Raw genomic sequence first — 8331 nt, forward strand, 5'->3', positions numbered from 1 at the left:
TCCAGACTTCTCGTGTTATTTATGTGAATAACACGTTCATGCCGCAACACTGCTCCGACCCAGGTTGCTGATCCTTGACTCTAGCAATCGCCCAAAGTGAAGATCCTCAAAAAGTCATTATGTAAGGTTCCCCACTTGAGTCCATTAGTGGCCAAGGTCTTTTGTTTCAGGCATCATTCACTTTACTGACACTATTTTTATTAATTATTTGTCGCCATACTTTCCTGTCCTGGCATACTTCTCTAGCTTCTTTTATGTCCATGCACTTTTTCATGCAGGCTCTCGTGTTTCTATGACTTCTTATGTATCTTCTAACTAGGGTCTCATTCACACATTCTAACCATTCTTTCCGCGGTCTACCCCTGGGCACGTTGCCATTTACTTTACCTTGATACACTTGTTTCGTTAGTCGTTCATTTGGTATTCTCTCAACATGCCCAAACCATCTTAACCGATTTCTTTCCCATGTGTCTACTAGCGTCACTTCTGCACCACATTCTTTAAAAATTATCTCGTTACTTACTTTGTCCATCAGAGTTTTCCCGCATATTATGCGCATGAGGCTCATATCAATTGCGTTAATTTTACTGTTATCTTTTTCTTGATAAGTCCATTTCTCGATACTGTATAGTACAGTCGGTACAAATATAGCATTATGTATTGCCATTTTAGCTTTATTTGATATATTTTTACTTCTGATAAGGGGACCTGCTCTACCAATAACCTTCTTACCTTCGTTTATGCGTCTATCTAATTCCTCATCTATCTTCCCGTCCCTAGTAAATAAGATACCAAGGTGTACGAACTTATCAACTTGTTCAATTCTCTCATCATTTAATAAAATATTGCACAGTGTTTTCTCACTCTTTCCTTCGAACACCATAGTTTTTCTTTTATTTGCGTTAATTTTGAGGCTCATGCTCTTCATGCTTGCATCTAGTTTATTCAACATTCTTTATAAGTTTTCGATAGACCCTGCCATAACAACCTTATTATCTGCGAACGCTAACCCACGTACACTTACTGTTTCGAGATCCACGCCCTCTTCATCGAAAAGAGCCATTCTTAGACACTTGTTCATAAATAATATAAATAACCATGAAGACATAACGCATCCTTGTTTAACTCCTTGAATAATATCGAAACAGTCACACAATTTCCCATTCACCCTTACACTCGCTTTGCTACCCGTATATATTGTTTTTATAGCTTCTAGGAGCCATCCATTGACTCCATACTCTTTCAGGACTTCCAAAGTTTACTTCTATCTGCCTTGTCAAACGCTTTTTCTGGGCCAACAAATGCACAGAAAACTTTTTTCCCCACTCTCAAAATTTTTTCTGTTATTTGCCTTAAGCTAAATATTTGATCCGTACATGACCTTCCTGGCATAAACCCACTTTGAACTTCCCAAATCTTTGCTTCTGTTATTTTCATTACCCTAAGAATAAGTATTTTTGAGTATATTTTACTTACAGTACTTAATAAGCTAATCCCTCTGTAATTATTGCAGTCGCTTTTATCTCCTTTTCTTTTGTATATTGGTACGATATTCGCTTTTTTCCAATCGTCTGGGACGTTTCCCATCTCGAAACATAAATTTACCACTTTGCACAGTCTATGTGGTGTGCACTCGCCATCATGGTTAAGCATTTTAGCGTTAATACCGTCTACCCCGGCAGCCTTATCGTTTTTCAAGTTCTTAATTATATCGCTAACCTCAGTCACACAGACTTTCGAAATTGAGTTTTCTATCGCATCTTGTTCAACATCGCAGTTGTGGTGTCCTATAGCTTCATCTCCGAATTGTCTCCTAAAATAGTCTCTGAAAGCCTCTGGTATTTCGTCTGAATCATAAGGTCAGAAAACTCAGCGACGCCACTAAAGAAAAACAGAATGTCATATAATGCATATTTTTTTGCTATTTTTTACCGAAAAAAAAAATTTTATTGCTCTATTAGTTTTTGCGAAAACAGACCGGCGCTAGCTTGCTGGCCACGCAGCGGCGCCCTCTAAGAAAATCATTCAAAAATCAATAAATTGAACAAAATTACTAGGTTATATTTTTTTGTTATTTTCTTGCTTTACAATGAGCTATGGATCGCTTTTTTGAAGTCAACCCTTATTTTAAAAAACTACCCCCTGCAATGAAAAAAAGTATTAAAAAAATGACTAGGCTAGATTTTTTTGCTATTTTTTGCTTTACAATGAGCTATGCATGACTTTTGTAAAGCCAACCCTTATTTGAAAAAACTACCCCCTGCAATGAAAAAAAGTATTTAAAAAATGACTAGGCTAGATTCTTTTTGCAATTTTTTTTTGCTTTACAATGAGCTATGAACGATTTCTGCAAAGTCAACCCTTATTCAAAAAAACTACCCCCTGTAATGAAAAAAGTATTAAAAACAGTATTAAAAATATGAATAGGCTAGATTTTTTTGCTTTTGTTTGCTTTAAAATGCGCTATGGATCGCTATTGTAAAGTTAACCCTTTTTTTAAAAAACTACCCCCCACAACGAAAAAAAGTATTTAAAAAATGACTAGGCTACATTTTTTCCTATTTTTTTTTGCTTTGCAATGAGCTATGAGCAATGAGCTATGAATCGATAATGTTATATCTGCGTGGTAGAGGGGGGTTGATTTTAGACGTTAAGGTTTAAAGCCAAATAATCGGAAAGGGTATTTTTAAGAGGCTTAAAAATCAAAGATTCCATTTCCTCTGGAAAATTTTTAAAAAGTTAATTTTTTTACAATTTCTTATCTTCGTGGTAGAGATGGGTTGCTTCTAGACGCTAATGGTTGAAGCCAAAAAAATCGGAAAGGGTATTTTTGAGAAGCCCAAAAATCAAAGACTCCAATTACACTGGAAAATTTGCAAAAAGATTATTTTTTGACAATGTTATGGCCATGTGGTATAGAGGGGTTGTTTCTGGGCGTTAGGGGTTGAAGGCGAACAAACGGAAAGGGTAGTTTTGAAAAGCCCAAAAATTAAAGACTCCATTTACACTGGAAAATTTGCAAAAAGATTATTTTCTGACAATGTTATATCTACGTGGTGGAAACGGGGTGATTTTAGACGTTAAGGGTTGAAGCCAAAAAATCGGAAAGGGTATTTTTGAAAAGCCCAAACATCAAAGACTTCATTTACACTGGAAAATTTTCCAAAAATTATTTTTTGACAATGTTATATCTACATGGTAAAGAGGGGTTAATTTTAGACGTTAAGGGTTGAAGCCAAAAAATCGAAAAGGGTATTTTTGAGAATTTCCCAGTGCCAATGGAGTCTCTGATTTTTAAGCTTCCCAAAGTACCCCTTCCGACTTTTTGGCTCCAACCTTAACGTCTAAAATCAACCCCTCTCTACTACGGACATATAACTTTGTCAAAAAATAATCTTTTTGAGAATTTTCCAGTGTCAATAGAGTCTTTGATTTTGGGCTTCTCAAAAATACTCTTTCCAATTTTTTGGCTTCAAACCTTCACGTCTAAAAGCAACCCCTCTCTACCACGTAGATAAAGCATTGTAAAAAAAAATCTTTTTGAGATTTTTCCAGTGTCAATGGAGTCTCTAATTTTTGGGCTTCTCAAAAATACCCAACCCCTCTCTACCACGGAGGTATAACTTTGTCAAAAAAAATCTTTTTGAGAATTCTCCAGTGTCAATGGAGGCTTTGACTTTTGGGCTTCTTGAAAATACCCTTTCCGATTTTTTGGCTTCAGCCCTTAACGTCTAAAATCACTCCCTTTCCACCACGTATATATAACTTTGTCAAAAAAAATCTTTTTGAGATTTTTGCAAAGTCAATGGAGTCTTTCATTTTTGGTTTTCTCAAAAATACCCTTTTCGATTTTTTGGCTTCAACCCTTAACGTCTTAAATCAACCCCTCTCTACTACGGATATATAACTTCGTCAAAAAATAATTTTTTAAGAATTTTCCAGTGTCAATGGAGTTTTTTATTTTGGGCTTCTTGAAAATACACTTTCCGATTTTTTGCTTCATCCCTTAACGTCTAAAATCACCCCCTTTCCATCACGTAGATATAACTTTGTCAAAAAATAATTTTTTGAAAATTTTCCAATGTCAATGGAGTCTTTGATTTTTGAACTTCTCAAAAGTACCCTTTCCGATTTTTTGGCTTCAAGCTATAATGTCTAAAATGAACCTCTCTCTACCACGGAGATATAACTGTGTCAAAAAATAATCATTTGAAAATTTTCCAGTGTCAATGGAGACATTTATTTGTGGGTTTCTCAAAATTACCCTTTCCGATTTTTTGGCTTTATCCCTAAATCTCTAAAGTCACCCCCTTTCCACCACGTAGATATAACTTTCTCAAGAAATAATCTTTTTGAGAATTTTCCAGTAACAGTAGAGTTTTTTATTTTTGGGTATCTCAAAAATACCTTATCCGATTTTTTGGCTCCAACCCTTAACGTCTAAAATCAACCCCCCTTCACCTCATAGATTTTAAATTGTAAAAAATCATTCTTTTTGGGAATTTTCCAGTATTTTCCAGTATAAATGATATACATTGCGACGGTTATTTTTGAAACGTCATTTGAGTGAGAAATAACTACGCTTGAAAGTACCATGTTACTATTTTATAAGTAAGTTCCAACTATGTCGATATCGACTTTTTTCAATACGTGTTTTCATTGCAGGATATTGTTTTTTTTTATATAAGGGTGAATTTTGCAAAAAGGATTGACATAACATTGGAGAATAATGAGAGAGCACAACAATCAGGAGGACAAAAGTCCCAACAATTAATTTATACAATTTTTTACTTTAGTCTTCAGGTTTGTATTCGGATGCAAATATAGTGGTTGTTTTTGTAATGATTAGGGGCGAACAATAACTTTGCTCCTTAGTTATGCTTTAAAAATGTCATGTTTATGGTTTAGAAGTGTTTTTCATCTTGATCTTTTCATTTTTTAAATACGCTTGTGCAGCACAGGGGGTTACTTTTTAAAATAAGGGTTTACTTTGCAAAAGCGATTCATAGCTTACTGTAAAGCCAAAAATAGCGAAAAAATCTAACTTAGTCATATTTTTAATACTGTTTTTTAATACTTTTTCATTACAGTTGGTAGATTTTTAAATAAGGGTTGACTTTACAAAAGCCATTCATAGCTCATTGTAAAGAAAAAAAATAGCAAAAAAATCTAGCCTAATCATTTTTTTAATACTCTTTTTTATTGCAGGGGGTAGTTTTTTTAATAAGGGTTGACTTTACAAAAGCGATCCATAGCTCATTGTAGAGCAAAAAAATAGCAAAAAAATGTAACCTATTAATTTTGTTTAATTTATTGATTTTTGAATGATTTTCGTAAAGGGCGCCGCTGAGTTGTATGACCTTGAATCATAAACCATTTCCCCCCTACTATTTCTCATGTTGACAAATTCTGTACTTTTGTTTCCTTTCATTTTTTTATAAAGCAGTTTTTTGCTTCCTTCAAAGTCGTTTTGTATTTTCATCTCTTCTTCTGCTCTAATTGTATCTTTACGTTCCTTAACTAATCGTTTGAGTATCCTGTTTTCGTGTCTATAATCATTTCTACATATATTTCTTCCCTCTTTGCTAAGACCTGCGATGTTCAAAGTTCTCCTGTACGCTTCTCTTTGCTTTTTGGGCAGCCTGAATTTTATCATTCCACCGCGCGTCACCAGACATTCTTCCTACAACTGCGGTACCACACACTTCGATCGTACATCTAACAAGGATATCCCGTAATTTTGCCCAGGCGCCCTCTATATCTTTGTTTTCTATACGGTCCTCCCATGTTGCCCTATCTATGCTTTCGATTATCTTATTTTGGAAATCTATTCGCACATCCGGTTTCTGTAGATTCTTAATTTTGAGATCAGAAGGTAATGATAAGTATTGCATTCAAGACCCCTCATGACCCTTGTATCTTTCACCAGCTCTCTTAGTCTTTCATCCGCTACAACATAGTCAATTATACTGCGGCTATTTCCTTGAGACCAGGTGTATATGTGGATCATTTTATACCTAAACCAAGTATTTGTAATAAACAGACACCTTTCCAAGCATAGACCAACTAATTTATCTCCGTTATAGTTTCTTCTTGGATCCCCAAAATTACCTAGTACTCTTTCAGTATCCTGATTTTGGATGCCCACCCATCCGTTCATGTCTCCTAGTAGAATTATTCTTTCCCCATGTTCGCAAATATTTATTGTGTCATTTAAAGTGTCCCAGAAGGCGTCTTTTACTTCTGATTCCTACTTTCATTCTAGCCCACAGCAGTCTGGGAGATACGAAACCATGGTCTCCGAGATGCTGCTTTGCTCTTTTATCAAAATCAAACCTACTCCTTGTTTATCATGTGATTCACTGTCTACTCCTGACCATATTTCAAATCCGCCTTTCAACACTCCGTTTTTTATGTCTTTGGTTTCGCATCCCTTTTTCTTTGTTTCAGGTACACATAAAATATCTAGTTTCCTCACGTCCATAGTTTCATGCAATTTTTTTACCTTGAGATCATTTACTCCCCTAGCATTCCAAACACCCAGTCTCCATTCGTCGCCTGAAACATGACCTTTAGATTTTCCGTGTGCATGCCTATTGTCAATTAAAGTTCCAGACCCTTTCGAGGCAATTTTGTAGTTTGTATTATTCATTGTTTAGATTATACGCCCAACTATCACCTTTATGCAATAAGTTTATTTTCTGAGTCAAAATCATGTCAGAGTTAAGTAGCAAATCGTCATATGGTGGAGACTGTAGTTATAACGTCAGTCCCACCAAAACTTCAGTTAATACGGAAGGTTTGGGAGAGGGGGGAGGCAGATATATTGTATAAAAATACGCAAGATTGTTTAATCATTAACAGAGATTAGCTTTTATGACAGTCAGAATGACCCTTTTCATTAGGACAGGTATACACTTGAAGTTATAAACCGCTCGTGTTGGAGTCATAAAAATTCGACTCAAGAGGTAAATGTATGCCTTCAAGACATAGAAACTCTTTTCCAAGCCACAAATTGAAGTCTGGATCCGTCTCAAAACTGAGACATGAGCAAGTCGAACTTTTCGACTTCAACATCTCTTAATTTAGGGTAGTTCAAGTCGAAGTCAAGTTGAAGCATTTTTACTTGGGTTACCTAGATAATTTCTATATGGTAAATTTAGCTAAAACAGCTAGAAATCTAGATGACACAACTTTTTTTCATTTTACAATTAAATATTTAATCATATACTAAATAATAATTAAATTGGTTTTTTTTTTATTTTCCACAAACAAATGGACGAAATTGAAGTGCAGTAAGTGTAAAAGTATCAAATGAATATATAAAAAGGGCCTCAATACTCTGCTCCTTTATTGTATATCGCTTTAGTGCCAGTGTAAATGTCACGTCCATGTAAAGTAAATATATAGTAGCCAAGGAAGGATATCGGGAAAGAGGCTTCTATCTAGTTACGGTGGTTCGACCTCAATCAAGACAACTAATTGCTCCAGCAAGAACAAAAGCTGCTTGTACTTTGACTTAGATAATATGTACTTAAAATAAGAATTGTTAAAACCTTGTTATTCTCTGATAAGATAATACTACAGAAGGGAGCCTTTCATTAAACACAGAATATCAATTAGTCTTTTATTAAAAATGTTAAAAATAGCCATCTCTAAGAAAACACTCAAAAAAAGTTCTAGTAAATATTTCTGGTTAACCTTGCTGAACTTCTGGTTACATATACCCGAATTTCTGGTAACATTAATCAGAAAATTTTCAATCAGAAGCTTCTGATACTTTTAACCAGAATTTATAGTAAGGGCATATTTAACACTCTATTCTAGTTGAATTAACCAGAATTCTGGTTGATTTAACCAGAATTTTTGTGTGAACACAGTAAAAAAAGGATCAATTTTGTTACAGAGCATTTTGCTCCTGCGATCACTTGACTCTCAAGATCATAATGACCTGTCCATTCAGATCAATTTGATCTTATTTTTTGGTTCATTCGTCAGACTAAACAAAATGGCCGCCAGTTCTTGGCGCCGGTGTGATAACGGCATAACCTAAAAATGGTGTCTAACTGCATGTAAGTAACAACTACAGTTAACAGGTAATATTTTCTAATATCAGATTTCATTATATTTTTAACTTTTCAATTACACTGCACGATCAGAAACCATAAAAATCTTGCATATGAGCTAAAGTACTCTAAGAACGTCAGCCATTTTGGTTTGATTTAATGCATGATACCGGATCAGATCATTGTAATCTCAAAAGTCGATCATTCACTCTGGCCGATCAAAATGCTCTTGAATATGGTATCATTTTTGTTGCATGTCAAAATG

The sequence above is a fragment of the Belonocnema kinseyi genome, chromosome 2 (assembly GCF_010883055.1).
Source record: "Belonocnema kinseyi isolate 2016_QV_RU_SX_M_011 chromosome 2, B_treatae_v1, whole genome shotgun sequence".
Lineage (NCBI taxonomy): Eukaryota > Metazoa > Arthropoda > Insecta > Hymenoptera > Cynipidae > Belonocnema > Belonocnema kinseyi.